General features: G+C 33.1%; 1 long non-coding RNA gene and 1 other non-coding gene across 2 annotated transcripts; both read right to left on the minus strand.

Annotated features, from left to right (window-relative positions):
* Window positions 1-322: 322 nt before the first annotated feature.
* Window positions 323-429, minus strand: LOC128036496 (small nucleolar RNA R71). Its single transcript, XR_008193291.1, has one exon. It is a non-coding gene; the product is annotated as a small nucleolar RNA R71 (small nucleolar RNA).
* A 20,778-nt stretch (window positions 430-21,207) lies between these two features.
* On the minus strand, window positions 21,208-22,796 carry LOC128035887 (uncharacterized). The gene is made up of 2 exons (XR_008192395.1): window positions 22,542-22,796; window positions 21,208-22,229 (listed from the first exon to the last, which is right to left on the minus strand). It is a non-coding gene; the product is annotated as an uncharacterized LOC128035887 (long non-coding RNA).
* Window positions 22,797-23,280: the final 484 nt, after the last annotated feature.

Consider the following 23,280-nt stretch of genomic DNA (forward strand, 5'->3'; position numbering starts at 1 on the left):
CTCAAGAATTAGGAGGCCAGATATTGAGGCAACCTAGTTTGAATTGAAATCCGTGATGTTTCAAATGCTACAAATGGTGGGCCAATTTAGTGGTATCCCCACAGAAGATTCACATCTCCACTTTCGATTGTTTATGGAGGTGAGTGATTCATTCAAGATAGCAGATGTGACTGAAGACGTATTGAGGTTGAAGTTGTTTCTAGACTCGTTGCGAGATCGAGCACAAGCATGGCTCAATTCATTGCCACCATGTTCCATATCTACATGGCAAGAATTAGCAGAGAGATTTTTGGTTAAGTATTTCCCACCTAGCAAAAACACTAAGTTGAGGAACGAGATCACAACTTTCCAGCAATTGGATGACGAGTCTTTGTATGAGGCTTAGGAGCGATTCAAGGATTTACATCGTAAATGTCCTCATCATGGGATTCCTCATTGTATCCAGCTAGATACATTCTATAATGGTCTCAATGCACATATAAGATTGATGGTAGATGCTTCCGCGAATGGTGCAATTTTGTCTAAGTCTTATAATGAGGCTTATGAGATCATCGAGAGGATCGCGAGTAATAACTATCAATGACCAACAAATTGAACAGCTTCAGGAAGACGAGTAGCCCGAGTTCATGAAGTTGACTCTCTCACTTCATTATCGGCTCAGGTATCGTCTATTTCCTCTATGTTAAAACAGTTAGCCGCTAATAGTATTAATAATTTTGCAGCTCAGCCACCAAGTTCGTTTGAAGTAGTTTCCTATGTGTATTGTGGGGAAGGTTATTCTTTTGAGAATTGTCCATAAAATCCCGAGTCAATGTACTATGTGGGTAACCATTATAAAATAGGAGTGGACAAGGAGCCTAGTCCAACTTCTACAATCCTTCATGGCGTAATCATCCTAACTTTTCTTGGAGCAACCAAGGAAATGGACCAAATAATAGCTTATTACAGCAAAGACCCAACCAATCTCAATGGTTTAATTAGCAAGCTCCAAAACCACCTCAAGCTGAGGCATCAAACAGTTTGGAGAACTTGTTGAAAGTGTACATGGCAAATAATGACGCTTTGATCCAAAGCCAAGCAGCAACACTAAGAAATTTGATAAACAAAATGGGTCAGTTAGCTACGGAGCTTCGTAATAGACCGCAAGGAACCTTGTTGAGCGATATTGAGAATCCAAGAAATTTGGGTAAAAAACATATCAAGGCAGTGGCATTAGGAAGTGGAAAGACTTTAGAACCCCGATTGATTGATGTAGATGATGAACATGTTGGAAAGGAGGAAAGTCAACCAGCTGTTGACGTTCCTACACCAAAGGAATTAGAATCTGCAAAGACTGGCAAGGTAAACCCTGACTTAATGAATTAAAATATTTTAACATCTTCTTTGGATGCAGATTTACCTACTCAGAAAAGTTGTCCGATTCAACGGAAAGTTCCATCACCTCCATATCCGTGAATATTGCAGGAACACAAACAGAAACAAGACGTGCAATTCAAGAAGTTTTTGGATGTTCTGAAGTAGTTACACATCAATAGTTCATTGGTGGAGGCTTTAGAACAAATTTCAAATTGAAGTTTATGAGGGATATACTGTCCAAGAAAAAATGACTGAGTGCATATGAGACTGTTGCCTTGACAAAGGAGTGCAGTGTATTCTGCAAAACATATTGCCACCGAAATTGAAAGACCTAAGAAGCTTTATTATACCCTGTAACATTGGTGAATCTTACTGTGGTAAAGCTATGTGTGACTTAGGAGCGACAATCAACTTAATGCCTAAGTCTATTTTCAAGGTGTTAGGAATAGGTGAAGTAAGACCTACAACTGTGACGCTTCAGCTAGCGGATCGATCTTTAGCATAACCCGAAGGAAAGATCGATGATGTTTTGGTAAGAGTCGATAAATTATTTTTCTTGCTGATTTCATTATTTTATATTTTGAAGCAGATAAGAAAGTACCAATTATCCTTGGGAGACCTTTCCTAGCCACAGAAAGAACGTTAATTGATGTGCAGAAAGGTGAAGACACCATGCGAGTTCAAGACGATCAGGTAACCTTTAACATTCTTAAAGCAATGAAATTTCTCGATCCGGTAGAGGAGTGTTCAGTTATGGAAGAGATAAAAACCTTGGTTTCTTTAGAAAGCAACTTTGAAGAATATCCATTGGAGAAAGCTTTAGATCTTGACCCTTTGGAGGATGAAGAAGGTGAAGAAAACATGGCTTTGATGAAAGCCAATCCGAGAAATTATATTTAATCCACACGGTTTGAACCGTTGGAGTTGGAAGTTAGAGAATTTCTACAACCCAAGTTATCAATCGAAGAACCACCTAAACTCAAACTAAAGGTACTTCCTTCCCATTTCAAATACATGTATTTAGGTGATTGTTCTACTTTGCCTATGATTATTTCAGCGGAACCGACAAAAGATCAAGAGGAGTGATTAATTACTGTTATAAAGAAATTTAAGAAAGAAATTGGTTGGAGCATAGCTGATATTCGAGGTATAAGCCCTTCATTTTGCATGCATAAAATCATTTTAGAAGAAGCTGAAAGAGCTCTAATTGATGGGCAGAGGAAGCTCAATCCTATTATGAAAGAAGTTGTGAGAAAGGAAGTGATTAAATGGTTAGATGCAGGAATCATCTATCTTATTTCAAATAGTTCATGGGTAAGTTCGGTGCAGTGTGTGCCGAAGAAAGGTGGAATCACGATTATTGAAAATGAGCAAAATGAGTTAATTCTAACGAGTACTGTTACCGGTTGGAGAATCTGTATTGATTACAGAAAGCTGAACAAAGCCACTCGGAAGAACCATTTTTCGTTGCCTTTTATGGATCAGATGTTAGATCGACTGGCAGGTAATGAATTCTATTATTTTTTAGATGGCTATTCGGGATATACCAAATAGTTGTAGCCCTGGAGGACCACATAAAACAACCTTTACTTGTCTGTATGGTATGTTTGCTTTTAGGCGAATGCCTTTTGGTTTATGCATTGCACCTGTAACTTTCCAATGATGCATGATGGTAATATTTACTAATATGGTTGAAAATTTCGTCAAGGTTTTCATGGATGATTTTTCTATTTTTGGTAACACTTATGATATCTGTTTGAGTAATTTAGCTAAGGTACTGAAGAGATGCGAAGAGACAAATCTTGTTCTTAATTGGGAAAAATGCCATTTTATGGTCAATGAAGGAATTATCTTAGGTCACAAGATCTCAAAGAAAGGAATTGAAGTTGAAAAAGAAAAGGTGGATGTAATTGAAAGATTACAGACCCCAATTAATGTGAAAGGAGTCAGAAGTTTCTTAGGCCATGCCGGTTTTTACTGAAGGTTTATCAAAGATTTCTCAAAAATTTCTAAGCCGCTGTGTTTGTTGTTAGAGAAAGATATGGTGTTGAATTTCAACAAAGCACGTTTGAAAGCTTTTGAAGATATAAAGAATCGGTTAATTACAACCTCAATAATCGTTACACCTGATTGGAACTCACCTTTTGAGTTGATGTGCAATACAAGTGATTATGTTGTTGGAGCTATGATGGGTCAAAGAAGAAATAAAGTATTCCACCCCATTTACTATGCAAGTAGAACCTTGACGGGAGCCCAACTCAATTATACGACAACTGAAAAGGAACTACTTGCTATAGTTTTTACTTTTGAAAAATTTCATTAATATCTTATAGGTACCAAAGTTACACTATTTACTGACCATACGACCATTAAATACTTGCTCATGACGAAAGATGCAAAACCAAGGGTAATTCGTTGGATACTTTTACTCTAAGAATTTGACCTTGAGATCCAAGACAGAAAAGGTGTCATAAATCAAGTGGCTGATCATTTGTCGAGGTTAGAGCAAGATAAGGTAACCTAGTCTGGTGTGCCTGTCAACGAGAATTTCCCAGATGAGCACTTGTTTGCGGTAAGTCAAATTCATGAAATACCCTAGTTTGCTTATTTTTCCAATTATCTTTCAAGTGGAATAATTTCTCGAGAAATGACATACCAACAAAGAAAGAAATTCCTTCATGATAGTCGACATTATTTTTGGGAGGATCCGTTTTGTTTAAACAGTGTGCAGATAATAAAATCCGAAAGTGTGTAGCTAAAAGTGAGATTACTGAGATCTTATATCATTGCCATTCATCTCCAAGTGGGGGACACTTTGGTGGTTCACGTACTACAGTAAAGATTTTGCAAGCAGGTTTCTTTTGGCCTACACTATTTAAAGATGCTTACGCTTATGTAAAGAACTGTGATAAGTGCCAAAGAACTGAAAATATATCAAGGAGGAATGAGATGCCCTTGAAAAACATTTTGGAGATTGAATTGTTCGACGTATGGGGCATTGACTTCTTAGGCCCATTTCCTTCTTCATATGGGAAAAAATACATCTTAGTTACTGTGGACTATGTATCCAAGTGGGTTGAAGCTGAAGCATACCCTACAAATGATGCTAAGGTAGTCATGCGATTCCTACATAAGCATGTGTTTATATGATTTGGGACACCAAGAGCTATTATTAGTGGTGAAGGTTCTCATTTTGTGAACAAATAGCTTAAGTGGTTGCTTGATAAATATGATGTGAAGCACAAGATTGCTATTGCCTGTCACCCCTAGTCTAATGGACAAGTTGAAAGAGTGAACCGTGAAATCAAAGGTATCCTTAAAAAGATAGTATGCCCTAACAGAAAAGATTGGTCTCGAAGGCTCGATGATGCATTATGGGCCTATCGAACAGCATTCAAGACTCCGTTAGGAATGACTCCTTATTGGTTAGTCTTTGGAAAGGCATGTCATTTTCCATTAGAATTGGAGAATAAAGCTCACTGGGCTTTGAAGTAATTAAATTTTGATCTTAAGCAAGCCGGTGAGAGAAAGATGTTACAACTTGATGAGTTGGAAGAGCTGAGGTTGTTTCCGATGAGAATGCCAAAATGTGTAAAGAAAGATCAAAGAGATGGCATGATAGTCATATACAACCTCACGAGTTTAAAAAAGGTTAGAAGGTGTTGTTGTTTAATTCAAGGCTGAAGTTATTTCCTGGGAAGCTGAAATCCTGATGGAAAGGACCTTATACCATCCACCGAGTTTATCCTTATGGAGCTATTAAATTGTACGAAAATTACTGAGGCACGTTTAAAGTTAATGGTCAACGTCTCAAACACTACTGGGATGGTGAAGTTGAGCGAGTTGAAGCTTCGTTCAAATTAACAGACCTTTGATTTTTCATAAACTTGTCTTGTAAATAAATAATTAGAATTTATTTTCTTAAATTAAGTACATTTAATTAATTCTGTCTAAGGAAATTGGAACTTAAGCGGGACTGTTGTGACCCCTCTAACCCTTCTTGGGAATTAATTTAATGTAATTTGTTAAGAAGAAATCTTCTAATTAGGTTTTAAAATGTTTTTCTAGTTTAAATTATTTTGTTAAATTTTAAATTTTTATGTTAATAAAGGGGGTCAAATTTAGCCTAAGTACTAATAAGTTTTTTGAGTGAGATATAGTCTGAGTTTGAGTCCCAATATATCAAAAAGGAGGGAAAAATTTAACCCTTGCCATCACACCCATTACTTGTCGCCCAAGTAACTTTAATTTAGCTAAATTTTTGCTACATGATGTCGGAAAAGGGGTTTAACCTGAAAAGCAATGATGTGATGGTTGTCCCTGTGCCGATTAGAAAGATAATCAATGCTCTCAAGTGGGAATGATTCTGTGATGCTCGTTCACTTCCCGATGATGAACTAGTTCGAGAATTCTATGCTAGTTTGACTACACAAGATGCTACTGAAATCATCTTCGAAAGAAAAAGGTATCTCTTAGTTCTAAGTCCATCAATGATTTGTTTAATTTACCTGGTGTTGAGGAAGATGAGTACTACCCTATGATGAACAATATCAATTTGAGTTTTCTTCAACAAGCGCTTGATGTTGTGACAAATCTGGGATCCCAATGGATTATAAGAAAGTATGGAAGCCATTCTTGTCGAAGAGAATATTTAAAACCAGTAGCAAAGGTATGGTTTTATTTTTTTGGCTACAGCTTTATGCCTATCTCACATAGTTCCACCATCTCGATGGAACGAATGCTCTTGTTATATGCAATTTTGAAAAAAAAAGTCCATTAATGTTGGGAAAATTATCCTCAAGGAAATTCACGATTGTGCTAAAAAGAAGGCAAGAAGTGCTTATTTCCCATCATTAATCACTTCACTTTACTTAATGGCCCGTGTTAGAAAACAACCAAATCTGAAGGGGCAGTATGTCCAAGGGTGCATCACAAGTCATAATCTTGAAAGGTTAGTAGAGAGAGTGCATGAGCTGAACCAAGGAGAGAAAAAGAAACCAATTGAGCCAGAAACTAAAGAGTCAACAAATAAAACTGAAACTGAAGCTGATTCAGTTACAGACTCTAGAGAAGAAGAATCTGATAAGGAACCAAATAGTCCTCAACCAGCTGAAGGAACTGAAAACTCTGAACCAAGGGTTGAGCTAGAAGAACAACCAGTCAAGCTAAGTGTTGAACCAGAATTTATGACTCCAATGATGACTCCTGCGAGTACTTCAAAGAAATCGGAGCTGTCAATTTTGATGGGTATGTGCAAGTTCATGCACAATCAACAACAAACTTACTGGAAATATGAAAAAATTAGGGATGATTCAATTAGAAATACTTTTAAGAATTTCTTTAGCACTTTTGTTCGTGAGTTCCCAAATGCTATCTTTGAGACATGGACTAAAGATACTGACGATACAAGCAGAGATGGAACTAAAGAAGACGAGGGGAATGAGTTAGAAAAATAAAAGGGGGGATTCTTGTCTTGTTATTTATTTAATTGTTTTTTAGGTCTTTAGGAATTTATTTCTTTAGTAATTAGAATTTAATATTTGCAAAATAAAACATAGCAAGCATGAATAAATACTTCTTTAGAAAGAAAAAGACTAAGTGATGTGGCAATGAGAATGAACATGTCTAAGATTGGGTTATTAGGAAAGACTTGGTATTTAAGCAATCTTAATGACTCACCTTTCTTTCTGTACAACCCTACCTGGTGTTCAGTTTTCATTCATTACTTTGTTCTTGCAATGAGGACATTGATTCTTTTTAAAGGGGGTAAGGCAAATAAATTGCTCAAATTTTAAAATTTTCAAGAATGTTTCAATCATTTCTTTCATAAGTATGTTTTAATAAATGAATGCTTAGAGAAATTCTTTTTAATAAGATAGCTTGTATGCAAGTATGAATGATGATTTTATCTCAGTGATTGCATGTTATCGTGAAGAATTTATGATCTCAGTCTTAGGTAATGTTTGCTATGAAAACTTAGTTTCTCTTAAGATCAAACATGCATGAAGGATTATATCTTTAGAATTGACTTAGTAACTTTCTTAAGGCGAAATCCTAGGGGACATAAAAATCTAAAATGATATAGGCACCATTTTTTTGGACCGTTTGAGCCTTTTCAAGCCCACATTATGATATTAGACCCTTGAAACTACAATTTTGAGCTTTAAAGCCTGTTTTTGAAATGAACCTACATTATAAGCCGGTTACCATCTTTTTAAAATTATCCTAATTTTGTGCACCTATTTTAACTTAAGTGTCTTGGGAATCAACATTTGAGGAAATTTTCATAAAGATGAATGTGCTTATGCTTAAAAAAAACAATCACAAAGACAAAGAAAGAACGAAGAAAAGTTCGCCTACTTTTCAAAAAGGAAAAATGTATGAGGTTGAGTTCAAAATAAGTTTGGGGGTGTTCTAAAGGTTCACTTGAAGAAAAAGGTTGAATTTCGAGAAATCTAGGACAAGTTAAAGGTTAAGATTTTTGAAACCGAAATGTCCCATCTCTTAAAATCCCTACCTTTAACCAAGCTCCATTACAACCTTATAAAAGACCTATTGATTTTATGATTATGTCACATACATTAGTGGAGAGGAAGTATTAAGTTCAGCATATGAAGATCATAAATAAGCCTTATGATTGTTTGCTTGATTGATGAGAAATTGTGTTGAATGAAGAATATTATCTATGGCTGTGACATACATGCAAACTATGATTCATGTTGGAATATCTTGGAACTTAGAATAAAATTTTAAAAATTTTTGTATATGAGTTACTTGTTAATAAAGAAGATCTATGAGCATGAATTTGTTGATGCGTGATTATGAGACGAAGATTGATACTACTTACACTTTTAGCAAAATTTGCCTTAGCAAGACCTTGTGCTGTGCATGAACATTACTCGGGATGAGCAATGATTTAAGTTTGGGGTGTGTAAACGGAAAAATACATAGGATTTTTCCTATATAATTTATCACCTTTTTACTTAAAATTGTTGTTAAAACCAAGTAATTGTTTAATAAATTAATGAAATATGTGAAAATATGAAATTAGGACATAGAAATTATTAAAATGTGATTTTATGTTTTATTATATAGTTTTCATGCATAAAATGGCTTATTTTATATTAATTTAAGCATATTATAGTTTTAAGCTATGAAGTGGGCCATGCATGATTAAATTAAATAATAAAATATAATGTTATATTCTAATAATTCATTTTAAATATTTAATTGATAAAATTGGGTTTAATTAATAAAGTAAATTGACTAATTAAAGTGGTTAAATTAATTCATTTGGTCATCTAAACTATCTACTATTTTTGATAGGTCTGAGAGTTTTCTTCTAATTGTAAAACTGTCCAAAGTGGGGACCAAGTCAACCCAGTTTTTGGCTGCACATGGATGATTATAAACCAATTTTTGGTTTAATTACATAAGGCCCTTGAAGAGTTAAAGAAATCATATATTTACCTCAAGATTTACTGGAGACTGAGTCTTAGCCCTGAGTTGTTGTGGCATTCAAATTGACCAAAAATCAAGGAAAAATCAGCCACATTTCCTCAATTCATGGCTGACCACTCTTGGAGGAGGTTTCAAAGGATGGACACTCCTAATTTTAGCAAACTAGCTCCCTTGCCTCACCTATAAATAAGAGCTCATTTCTCACTTTTTCCATCATCCCTCATCCCTCATCCCTCTCATCTCTCATCCTCTCTCTCAACTCTCTTAGCTGTCATGCCTATCATCATCCTTGCATAAGAATTTTAGCAAATTAGCCTCTTAAAGAGCCCTTGGTCGGCCACCTTGGAGAACCATCAACAAAGGAGCAACGCAAAGAAGCGAATGAGCCTCGTCAATCAGAGTCTTGGGTGATAGCCACTCTAAATTGAGTTTAATATTTCTTTTCTTTAATTTAATTTAAATATTTTTTCTATGAGTTTTATGTTCTTGTTTACAACAATGATAGCTTAAATTTTATTTAAGCTAGGATGATTATTTTGATTAAATAATATTTATATGATTCATGCTTATAATGTTTGTGCCTCAATCGATCATGTTTTCATTTAAAATCAAGTCTGTATTTCATTCATACATGATTGAAATGAACCTGAATTAGCTGAGCGATCCTAACCAGATGATGGCTAATGGACGCATAATTGAAATGTGCATGCTCAATTTGGATCCTAACCCAATTAAATTACAGGTTGCATAACAACCCTAACCAGATTCTGTTATCAGCATAGTTTTTAGATTTGTGTGATTAAATTATTTCAAACCTAACATGTCTCTGTTACCTTAGATGAATGCTGAGAAACCTTTAGTAAATAAGGATCAGTAAAATGCGTATTTACTAAGTAAAGGATTCCAAAATGACCTAATTTGGTTTCCAAACTCATGAAAGATCGAGTTGTCATGGAATGTTTTTTCGAATATTATTAAGCATGATGATAAAAATTAAGTTTAATTAAAGTAATTGTCCTAGTTTATTTATGTTATAATTGTTGCAAATTGTGTTAAATTTTACTAAAATCTATTTCATTCATATTGTTTGCATATTAGGATAATTTACATTAGGGATCATTACATCTAGTCTATACCACTTCTCAACTATATTTTGTTTTTATTTTTCAATTTGTTAATATAATTTTACAAATTAAGTGACTTAGCACAAATACAATGTCTGTGGAGACGACAACTCGATACTTACTTATTACTTGATAACGACTGTGTACACTTGCACAAACCCGAGCATTACAGCAACCATCTGAAAAAACTTAAAAAAGAGAAAGTTATCATAATAGAGAGTCTCGAGGAAGGCCACTTTCTAACACTCCATTCGACTCAAAAGGACGCTTGAATAGTAAGCCTACCATCAACAAGCTAAAAGGTTACTAATCTATCGTAATTTGATGCATCAGATTAAGCTCTCTTAAGTACTTAATAAGCTTGTTTTCAAGTAGTTTACGAGTCTTTTTAATGATTTTTATTGATTCTTATATTTTAGTGTTCATGATAGTTTTTCTTATATTTTACCTCTTTTGAGATCCAAATTAGCAACACTATGCCATTAGGAGTCTAATGATTCATTTGTGCTTGTATAGCGAGACAAAGATGGCCAAACCTTGAGGAAAACTACATTTGACTTGGGTGTCGTCACATTGGTGCTAGTATGTTGTGACACTAAGCCTCCATTACCTTGCAGGTGCAAGACTTTAATAAGAAATCAACCTAGAGCTAATTGTCGAAAGTGTCGAGATACTAAGGGTGTTGTGTCACGACATTAAGCCTAAATTTTCAACACCAAACCTCCAAGGTCACGATATCATTAATGGTTGTTTAAGTGAAGAAATCATGTCCACTACTGAGGATGTCGTGACATAAGCCAATCAAGGTTGAGACATCAAGAACCCCCCTAAACCAAAAATTGTGTCACTATTGAGGGTGTCACGACACCGAAGCCTGAAGGGTGAAAATCTACAAAGACAATTTTGTTTCCAGAAAAGCTTAATTCACTTTTCATTTAAAGGCATAATTGTCTATGTTAGGTTAAATGTTAGTAGACTATAAATACTACCTTATAACCTTTTGAGAGGAGATTTTTTTGTGGCTAATTATTTTTCTTTTCTTTTCTTTCCATTTTTAGATTAGATTTTCCCTCTTCTTTTTAGAATAGATTTTATTTTTGTTGTTTTCTTTCTTCTTTCTTGTTAAAGAATTTTTTAAATGGAGATGGATCAAGCTTTTGGGTTTCATTGTTTACACATCTAAAAGAGCATTTCTTACCCTTATCTTTATATTGTGCATATCAATTGTTCGATGAAATTTCTATTTGGGTGTTAAGCTTTATTATGCGTTGATATTGCTTGTTGGTTAATTGATGAATTGATTTTTAGATTAAGTTAGTGTCTATAGTTCATTTTTTGGTTGTTCTTTTATATTGAAATGCTTAAGACGCTAGAATTGATGCCTGTAGTGGAAAATCTAGATAAACGAGACCAAATGGAGAGTTTATCATTAGATAGTTCAATATAATTGTGTCAAATAGAGAGACCACTGGGAGATCTATATTCCTAGATGAGACAGAGAGAAGAGCTTAGGTGGTATCTTTTAGTCTAGGATGAGGTCGAGAGGAGATTCCTAGTTAAAAGTGGTAACCAATATAATCAATATAGGTTTATTAGCAATTAACAAATCAATCGACTATCATTTTAATAATTTACATTATTTAAAACAATAGGAAGAAAGTTTAGTTTAGTTTATTTAATTTGTAGTTTAGATTTAGTTTATAAACAACTTATTTGCACTAATAATTTCTGACTCGGTTAGATTAGTAATTGTTTAACTTGTAATTAACTTGATAAACAAATTTACCAATATGACAATCTCTTAGGTTCGATCCTTGGAATACTCGAAGTGTTCCATTGTAACACTTAAAAACACTACAACTAACATGTTACACTTCCAATACACCGCTATAGTTATAATTGTATTTGTGTTGATTCATAGCCTCGACGCATGCATGCCGGGGCACGGTTAGTCAGCTGTGAACTCACCCCTAGGGGGACTATCCAGACAAAGGATGCCTGATCTTCATTAGGAACATGGACTCGTTTTGTCACCAAATATCACGTGGCTCAACTGCTTTATCCCATTAGAATCAAAATGAATGATAGGATTTATCCTATCATAGACATCCTCATACTATCGAAGACATCCCTCCCACGAGCTTCGTAATGATGACTAGATGGCATGTCCAACACGTTAATACCATATTGCACGAGATCCCTACCTATAAGTACCTCTAAGAAAAGTTGAAGAAAGGATCTCTTCAAGAATACCTAGTGTACACTATCTCCATACACAACATGCAAACTCTCTCCACCTTCATTCTCTATAACTTTCGACTCTCCACCCCGACTAAGTGATTCAACCATTTCAACAAACATTCTCCTCTCCTTTGTACCCTTCCTTTGTTGAGCATTGTATCAACACTCTACATATAAGTGTATGATTGTACATTCATAAATAACACTAATGTTTTACTTCATAGTAAACGCAATATAAAAATAGTAATCAATATCACAGTTTTCAACAACCAAACACATTGATATAGTAATATCTATCTTTCATCTATCTTTATGAAACTTGAGTGTTATTTAATATAACACTCCTCTTTTACATCAAACATACCAAATGAGTCCATCAATACTTAATTTTTCAACACCTAAATTTTCTATTTATGAAACCCAAGTTAAAAGAAAACGTTAAGTATAACTTCTATTTCAATCAAATTTGAGAAATAATCTTCTAGTTAATCTCTATTTATTTGTTTCAATCAAACTCTTTTACAACCTTAAAAAGTACACCCATTAGAGATTAGAACTCATAACACATTTAGAGAATTTTGTATTTACATTTTGAGGATTTTTTATTCTCTTCGATCTTTGTTCGTTGCTTAATCGGGTCGATCCCCAACAAGTGGTATCAGAGCTAGTTCAATTTTTATAGATCAGGCCGTTCAGAGATGGCAGCAACAAGGTTTGAAATTGAGAAGTTCAATGGTGTCACAAATTTCAATATGTGGCAAGTTTGGATGATGGTAATTCTAGTTCAAACCGGTCTGAAAAATGTTGTTATCGGGAAAAAGCTTGAGAATCTAAATCAAATAGAATAGGAAAAGCTTGATGAAAAGACCTTGTCTGCAATCCATTTGCGCCTCGTGAATACGATATTGTAGGAGGTATTGATGGAGAAAACTTTATTTGCCTTGTGGAAAGGTTAGAAACTCTTTATGGGACTAAGTCTCTGGCTAACTATTTAGTGTTGAAACAACGTCTATTTACGTTTCATACGAACAAAAGTGAGCTTCTTAGAGATCACATCAATCAATTCATTACTCTTTTAAATGATTTAAAAAACGTTGAGGTTCAGACTGACGATGAAGATCAGGCTATGCTATTATTGTACTTTTTACCCCCTTCAGACAAGTCTTTCAGGCATACCCTGATTTATGGTAGAGACAAACTCTCGTTCGAATATGTGAAGGGTCATTTGTTGAGTAGAGAAAAACTCGATAATGAGTTTGGTTTAGATAGCAAGGCAGATAGACATGCTTCTATTTTGGTAGCATCAAAGAAGTGAGAAAAGGTGTTGTTACTGTAAAATGTTAGGTCACGTCAAAGAAGATTGTTATAAATTGCAAAATAAAAGAGTTGTTGAGAGTAACGAGGAAGATGTAGTTGTACTAATTTGGCTGATGAAAGTGGTGATGATTTCTTGTTAGTGTCAACGAGCGATAACTCCAAGCTTACGTCTGAATGGATCTTAGATTCGAGATTTTCTTTCCACATGTGTCCCAACAGAGAATGGTTCTCGACATACAGTTCAGTTGAAGGTGGAGTTGTGCGGATGGGAAACGATTCATCCAGTAAGGTAATTGGTATTAGAACTATTAAAATTAGGATGCACGATGGGACGATTAGGACACTCTCAGATGTCATGTATGTACTTTATTTATGAAAGAATCTTATCTCCTTGAGTATTTTAGACTCGAAAGGATGCAGAATCAACATCAAGTCGAGCGGTATTAAGGTATCTCGTAGAGCTCTCATTTTGTTAAAAGGTAAAATGACTGACAGTCTTTATATTCTGGAAGGTTCTACCGTGACCGATGAAACTAGATATCCCTTGTCCGTTATGGAGTCGAAGTCAACTCGTTTGGAGGGGAGGCAACTTGGTCATAGGAGGGAAAAATGTATGATCATTTCGTTGAAGAGAGGTTCTCTTTCGGATGCAAGTTTTGAAAAGTTAGGGCACTGTGTTCATGAAAATCAAACCCGGGTTAGTTTTGATTTGGCAGTGTACAAGTCAAAGGCTAGAAGTCTTCTAGTTTCTAAGCACAAATTCGACTCAGTTAATTCCTTGCACAGTTAAAGATAGGCTGGTGACGGCCTTTGGCAAAGATGGCGTTGTGGAAATATGAGTCAAGGTGGAGATTCTTAAGTATGACTCCTATTTCAGTCAAATTTGAGAAATAATCTTCCAATTCAACTCTGTTTATTTGTTTCCATCAAACTCTGATTAGCCAAGTTATTTTATTATTTGACCTATGAATTTAGCCTATAAATAGGCTTTTTTACACGCTTAGAAAATACACTCATTAGAGCTTAGAACTCATAACACATTTAGAGAATTTTGTGTTTACGTTTTGAGGGTTATTTGTTTTCAAGGTTTAGGTTTTATCTCTATTTTTTGTACCCTTCGTTCTTTTGCCACTATAGTAAACTTATCTTTTCCCGTGGTTTTTTGTCCTCTTTGGAGGAGTTTTTTCACGTTAAATTTATGTGTTCAATTTCTCAATTTCTTCTACTATTTTACTTGCTCATTGCTTAATTAGATCGATCCCCAACAAAAAGCTTGAATCAAATTCAAATTAAATAAAAAATTAATCCAACTTTTCAAATTTAAAATTAATTGAAATTAAAACCCAACCAAAATAATGCAATTGTCTTTCAAGGCTAACCCAATTAATACCTCAATCAGTAAGGGTGTCGAGCACTAAATTCCCAACAGAATGATGTTATTATAATATTATTTATATATATCCAATGTGCTAAAAAGATTGATTTGATGTGTTCACTCATTTATGATATCGAAAAGAAACTGTTGCCTCCTTTAATAATAACACCACTGTTTACTTTCAACAAAACTTTTAAAATGGGAAACAACGAAAAGTGATGAAAGTTTGAAATTTATATTTAATTTTATTTGTTTTAGATTTATTTTGATGAGTTGATTTGAATTATAAATTGTAGATTATAATTTTAAGAAAATTGTGAAGTAACAAATTTAATTTATCATTAGATAATATATATATAACTCAAAATTGTTTTTTTTTCCTTTTACTAAGAGCTCGAAGAATGCGTCTTTCACTTTTTCATCTCTCAAAATTTTCTTTCATTTGGTTTCTTGTTTTTAATGGCTTAATACTTTTTAAAATTTTCATAAAATTTTAAAACTCATTTAGTTTGTAATTTAAGGTTTTAGAAAATTTAGAATTGTATGCCATTTAAGAGTTTTTATGGTGTTTTTAAGAAATTTTAGGAATTCATTTTGCATTTTATGAAATTTTTATCGATGTATAGGTCGGTTGTGTATATTAAATTTATAATCTTTTATAATATTAATTTTTGTTTAAAATTTTAATGAATTTTTTAAAATATCATTAAAATTTGACAAAGTAATGTAGTTAAAATATATTTTAACAAATTTAGAATCACTTATATTAATGTTATTTAAATGTAAAAGAATTTAAGTTTAAAATAAGACAAAAAGTCATCATATTAATATTAATATATTATAATTTAAATAATATTTCTTACAAGTTATTTATTTTATTTATTGATAAATTAATTTATTTTAATGTTAAAATTGTTAATATTCATTTTTTTATAATTTTATGTTTATCTTTGCTCTACTTTAATTGATGAATGTAATTAATTCTTATTATATTTGAAGAATATAAATTTAATTTGATAAATATAATTAATATGTGTTTTGTAAACTATATTTTAAGCATAATAATTTAATTAATTTAAAAATTATAACATTAAAAGTTAATTCAATGAAGTAAAATCTTAAAATAAAGAATAATTTGTTTAAAATTATATTTATATTTGACATATAAGATTATAAAGAAAAATTTTAAATAAAAGACACAAAATAACTTAAAAATAAAAGGTAAGGAGTAAAAGAGTAATTTATCCAAATTGTAAATAAGTGCTTCAAATAGAGAGTATCATTTGTTAAAAAATGTAATGTAGACATAACTTCTTTTTTTTTTTTGTAAATTACATCGCTATAAATTACAATTTTCATAAAATATGATGCCAAAAATTCTTAAAAATTTCATAAAATTCTACAATTTTCTAAAAAAACTTTAAATTCAATAATTTTTTAGAATTTTAACAAAATTCTTAAATCTATTTAAATTTTGCATACTTATAATTTCAAATTTTTGTTTAAAATTTTCAAAATAGATTATCCATTTTATAGTATTTTGAGTTTTAATATTTTTTTGGCTTTTTTATTTTTATGATATATTTGGATTTTAATAACTTTTTAGTTTTGTTATATTTTAAAATTTTAAGTGAACTTTTTTACTTTTCTTGACATGTGGTAGCACGGTATTACTTGGTTTAAATTTTTTTAAAAAAATATAGGTTGGGATTACGAAATTAAAGGACACAGAATAAACTGATAACAAAAATAAAGTACAAGAGCCAAACTGATATAAATATAATACAAATACAAAAGTGATAATTTAACTATAATAGAGGGACTAAAAAAAGATTTTAAGCCTTTCTTAATCTTGTTTTCAATTGGTTTTGAAGTGAGTCCCATAGTGGCACAAATTTCTTGGGTACAACTGATGAAACCTTGTACATAAACAAAAGTCCATCCTACTTTTTTTTGAAAATCATGGTAGTGTAGTAGTTAAATTTATCAGTTTCTAAAAGGTTTATGTTAGGACCAAGGTTGTTTAATATTGTTTATTCAGTGACCTAATCTATCATAGACTTGGTCAGTTATGTTACGAGACAGCTTGGGCATTTTTATGTGTTGCCCTTTTTCACATGGGCATTCTATTAAAGCAAATGGGCATCCTAGAAAGCCTTATTCATGTTCTAAAAAAATAAAATTATCAACATGAGTATTATGTGAAGAGATTGGATTTGTGAAAGAAGTTGAATTTGAATTGGATTAAAGAGAGGATTTTTCTCTCCTCAAAGATATCATCGATGACTATTTTCTAGGAGAGCTTTTTTTTTATTAACTTAGGACTCCGTTGATTGAATATGAAGAAGACAAGTTTATCTTGGTTATTTGGTACATATCATTTCTACCTAAGATGCCTATAAATAGGCAGTATATTGTACTTTCAAAGGTACTTGTTTTATTTGGGTAGAGAGTTGCGAATTGTTATTTTGGCTAATTATTCTCTATGATTACTTTCGCGCTCAGTTGCAGGCATTATTTGTGAGTGAACTTAAACCTTTGTAATCAAGGTTTGGGTGAGTGGTTCTAACTAGTCGGGACTAGCTATTGGGGCTGCAAATACATCTTGTATAAGGGTAGTTTAGGGCTACACCGATAGGTAGTTGGATCAATTGAGGAATCAGAGACCTTTCATTGAGTAAGGCTCCACAGAGTAGAATTATTTTATAACTGCGTAAACAAACAACTATATGCAGATCTCTCTCTACTTTTTCTATTTTAGTTTTTGTTTTATGTTTTGTTCAATTTTGTGATTGAACACGGTATCAAACAGTCAAGTGGTATTCACAAAAAATTATTGAGCTCTTCAAAGTGTATCAGGACAGGCTTCAAAAGTTGTTTGGAGGCAAACCTAACCACTATTTGTTGTCATAGAAACTATAAGAGAAGGAAGTTCTATCACTCGAGCACCTCTTCTAGTTGGTTTTTCAAATTATGCCTATTGGAAAGCTCAGATGGGAGCTTTTATCATGTTAGTTAATGAGTTAGCTTAGGAAGCAGTTAAGAAAGGATGGAGAAAGCCTGAGGTAACAGGAACTACTGGAGCAACCAAGCCAAAAGAGAAGAATCAATACACTCTTGAATAAATGAAGATAAATCAAGCAGATTCAAAAGCTCTCAATGTATTTTTTAATGGAGTTGATATGGAACAATTTAAGATGTTCACAACATGTGAAATTGCTAAGAAAGGATAGACTATATTACAAAATCAACATGAAGAGAATGTTTTTTTCAGAATGTCAAAACTCTAAATTTTAACCATTGAGTTTGGGAAAATGAAAATAAATGAGGATAATAAAGCTTTTTGTCTTGATGAAGATTTTTTTGACGTGAAACTTGTCAGGAAAGTACTCTGGTCTCTTCCAAAAAATTTGCTATCAAAGCTACTGTAATTGAAGAAGCCAAGGATATCATCACTTTCAGGTTAGCTGAGTTGATTGGTTCACTCAAGACCTTAGAATAGAATCTTGAGGAGGGGAGGTGTAACAAGGTAAAATGAGAAAAAAAAAGTTGCTTTCAATGTTCAATCTAGTGTTCAAATGAAGAAGAAATCATGAGAAGATATCAATGAAATTATAGAACAAATTGCTCTATTACCAAGAACTTACCAAGAGATAACGGTATTAGCAACTCCAATAGAAAATTACAACAAAAAGAAAACAATGTTTAGAAAAAAAAAGGATTTAATGTTTTGAATGCAAAGGATATGATCACATTCAATCTGAATGTGCTAACATAAAAAAGAAACAAAAGTCTCTAGTGGTCACATTCAGACTCACTATGTCTGTTCAACAATCTGTTTAAATAGAAAACCAGTCAATCTGTGAATTCTCTAAAGAAGATGAATGTGACATTGGAACTATTAATAATTCATATCTTCAAATGCTAAAAAAAACTGGAGATTGTGTGTTGAATAAATGATGATTTGAGAGATGAGATGAGCATGCTAAGAGAAGAAAATGAGAAGCTCAAAGTGGAAATTTAGGAAAAGGAAGAAGCCTTTAAAGTCTTTGAGAATGACCTTGCTAAGGCTAAAGTTGTACTGAAAAAATTTAGTGAACAAAATATAAAACTTGATGAACTCCTTACTATTGCAAGAGTTGAACCAGGTCACAGGGGTCTTGGAGATCTTTTGAAAAGTAAGTCAATTGACTCTCAAAATCAATTGAGTAAAGCTAACGTGAACAATGCTGATGATCAAAATGTCATGAGGAGAGTAATATCATTTGACAAATTTATAGACTTGTAACAAATAAAGCATGCAAAAAGGCTACTACGAATGCCCTTGATTTTTAGCATAAAAGATTGGGCCACATAAACTACAAAAGCTTACAAAGGTTAGTTCTCCATAAAGCTATTAGAGGGCTCCTTAAACTAGAAGGATCAATTACAAATCCCTGTGGAGATTGTATCAAAATCAAATAGCATCGTGCTTTCCATTCTAAACTTAGATAGATTGTCACATCGAAGCTTTTAGAGCTATTACACATAGACTTAATGAGACCCATGCAAAGTGAAAGCTTAGGAGGGAAAAAGTATGTTTTCGTGTGTGTTGATGATTTTTCTCTTTATACTTGGGTTGAATTTTTTTAAAAAAAATTGAAACTTATGATGTCTTTGAGAAATTATGTTTGAGGCTTATGAACGAGCAGGGAGAAAATATAGGGAAGATTATTCAAATAAAGAGTGATCTTGAAATAGAATTTGAAAAGAAAGATTTCTCTAACTTTTGTGATCAAGAGTAAAGTGCACATAAATTTTTAGCCCCCAAAACCTCGCAGCAAAATGGAGTAGCAAAAAGGAAGAACATGACTCTACAAAAGATGGCTTGTGTTATGTTAATTCTAAAGACCTCTCACATACACTATAGGAAAAAGTAATCAATAGAACTTACTATGTGAAAAATCTTGCAATCTTGAGGCCACACTACAAAATGAATCCATATGAAACTTGGAGTGGAAGGAAGCCAATGGTAGCCTATCTTCAAACATTTGGCAACCTTTGTTATATTCTTAAAGTCAAGAATCCCAAAGGGACGTTCAACACAAGAAGTGATAAAGGGATACTTGTTGGGTACTCAACGACTAGTCGTGCTTATAGGGTATATAACGATCGAACTAAAACTATTATAGATTTAATTAATATGATTATCGACAATAGTCCAGATATAGAACAAAAGGTAAAAGAAGTGTTGAATCAACAAATTGATAAGACAGATGTTTAGACAAGATCTAATCAAATAGAAAACTTAATAGACAAACTAGCAGCTCATGAGTTTAAAAGTTATGAAGATAACATTGAACTGAGACCCTCAACACGTATTAGGAAAAACCATCCCTTGTAGAATGTGATTGGGAGTTTGAATGAACAAAGAAGAATAAGAGACAAACAAATCAAGTTTAAGAGATGATTAATGATATTTGTTATTTCTCAACTATTGAGCTAAAGAAAGTTGAGCAAGCCTTGCAAGATGAACATTGGTTGAATTCCATGCAAGATGAGTAGTTACAGTTCATTTGGGATGATGTCTAGACTTTAGATCCAAGACAAAAAGGATGTAATGTGATAAGATTGAAGTGTATTTTAAAAAACAACAGTGATGAATACAAAAATATCACTCGAAATAAAGCTCGATTGGTGGCTCAAGGGTAATACACAAGTGGAAGGACTAGATTTTGACGAGACATTTGCACTGGTAACTAGGTTAGAGTCTATTATACATTTGCACGGGTAACTTGTTTTCTTAAACTAAAGCTTTATCAAATAGACATCAAATCAGCTTTCTTAAATAAGTTTATGAATTAAAAAGTATATGTAGAACAACCAAAAGCTTTATTGATCCTCACAAGGAAGATCATGTGTAGAAACTATCCAAAGCTCCATACAAACTAAAACAAGCACCAAAAGCCTAGTATGAATGACTGTCCACTTTTTTGTTCAAGAAGGGTTACAAATAGGACAAGATGGAAAAAAATCTATTCTTAAAAAAGGGGCAAAAGAGCACCACAATAGTCTTGATATATGTAGATAACATAATCTTTGGTTCAACTATAGAAAAGGTTAAATATGATTTTGTCAAACTTATGCACTAGGAATTTTAAATGAACAAGTTAGAAGAACTTACTTTCTTAGGCTAAAAGTAAGAAAATATAAAAATGAGGGTTTTGCAAATCATGAGAAGTATATACAGAATACGGTGAAAAGATATAGTCTAGAGCAAGTAGAGAATGCAAGGACACCTATGTGTTCATAAAAAAATATTGGCCTTGATCGAATGGGTACAGAGACAGACAGTAAGACATAATGAAGTATTATTAGAAGTTTACTCTACTTAACTACAAATAAACCATACATTTCTCAAACTGTTGAAGTATGCGCTTGATATCAAGCTGATCTAAAAGAGTCTCATCTCAAAGCATCCAAGAGAATCATCAAATATGTCAAAAGGACTTCTAACTTTGGTTTATGGTTTTCAAGACAATAACCTTGCCTTGGTAGGCTACAGTGATGCGAATTGGGTCAATGACAGAAAAACTACTTTCAGGGCATGTTTTTATGCGGGAAACAACTCAGTTTTATGGTACAATAAGAAACAAAACTCTATATCTCTATTTACGGCTAAAGCTTAGTATATTGCACCTGGTTGAACTAAAGGGTAAGGTCAGATTTACCATCGATGAGGCTAGGCAAACATTCGCCGAGGTGATGGCCAAAAAAAAGCCAAACAACCTAGATAAGAAAAATTAATAGAGCCAATGACAAGGGAAGCTCGGTTGAAACATGACCATGATTATGTAAAGGTAAAAGCCCGATATTTTGTCAACCAAAAAGCAAGGAAAAGGTGGTAATTTGTGACACAAAGAGGGTTGTTAGTTAAGCATGTCATTAACAGGAATCGATTTGAAAGGTATGGGCTCTATGTTCTTGGATCAACAAATTTAATCAAGTCTATTACTTTTGAAAAAGTGTTCCCAGCCAATATTGTTCGAGAGTCCTACTGTAATCTTCAAAATGGGAAAACTGAAAAAGACTCAAAAACCTTTATGCAAGTGATAGTGAGGGGTCAAAAGTTTAACTTCAACCCAGTTGTAATAAACCAATTTCTTGATCATTTGGGAAACAGAGGAAAATGCATAAGAAATATTGAGAAGATTGCCAAAGAAATAGTGAGAAAAGTAGCAGCTAGGTTGCCTGAAGGTGGAACACTTTCCTCAACAAAACTCATGATGAAGTATGCCATTCTTCAGAAGTTAGCGGTGAGAAATTGGCTATCTTCATAGCACAGATCCATTGTCAACAAAGAGCTTGCTCGACTACTGTACAAAATAAATAAAGGGACACCTTTTAACTTGGGTAAAGTGATATTTGATCAAATCATGAGTCAAGTTGATTCAAATACAACGAGACAATTTCTTCCCTTTCCATCTTTAGTGTATCAATTTTTTATGGATCAAAAAAATATTCTTATAACTAGTGATGAAGTATATGTAAACCCCCCACACATTCAAAATAAGTAGTAACTTGTTCTCCACAAATCGCTTCAATGGCCTTCAATAAATATCGACTTTTTAAAAGGAGGGTCAGTCAGATCCTTCACTTAAAGTAGCTCAAAAATAATAGCTCTTTACCTTGCTTTGTAACAAGGTAGACGCCCTAACAGCTGACATCCAACAGTCCATAGCCTAAAGAATTCGACTCTCAGAGCTGATCTACAACATTGAACAAACCCTTTGGTAGCCCGAAAAGCTTTTTGACAAAAAAAGGGGGGAGATAAGAAAGGGAGAGATAAAGTTCTGTAGTTTTTATGTATGGTGTTTAGTTTTGTAAGGACATTGGAGAAAGATGGAGTATTGTGGAACTGAAAAGAAAAAACGAAGTTTTCTTTTTACTCTATATGGTCATTTTTCTTGTGTTCATATTGATAATCAAATGATAAAGAATGATCTTTTCATTTTGTTAGTAGTTGATTAATTATTGGTTGTTGTTATTTTTATTTTCTCTTTGGGAGTTCATGCAAATATGGGGAGAGTAGAGTACAACCATTTGCTTAAGTTTTGTCAAAAAGCCAAGAGGGAGATTGTTAGGACCAATGCTATTCAATAATGTTAGGTTAGTGGCCTAATCAGTCATGGACTTGGTCAGTCATGTTACGAGACAACTTGGGTATTTTTATGTTTCGGCCTTTTTTACATGGGTATTCTTATAAAGAAAATGGGCCTCATGAAAAGCCTTATTCTTGTTCTAAAAAAATGAAATTATCAGGAGGAACATTATATGAAGAGATTGGATTTATGAAAGAGGTTGAATTCGACTTGGATTAAAAAGAGGGTTTTACTCTCCTCAAAGACATCATTGATGGCTATTTTC

The sequence above is a fragment of the Gossypium raimondii genome, chromosome 13 (genome assembly GCF_025698545.1).
Source record: "Gossypium raimondii isolate GPD5lz chromosome 13, ASM2569854v1, whole genome shotgun sequence".
Classification (NCBI taxonomy): Eukaryota; Viridiplantae; Streptophyta; class Magnoliopsida; order Malvales; family Malvaceae; genus Gossypium; species Gossypium raimondii.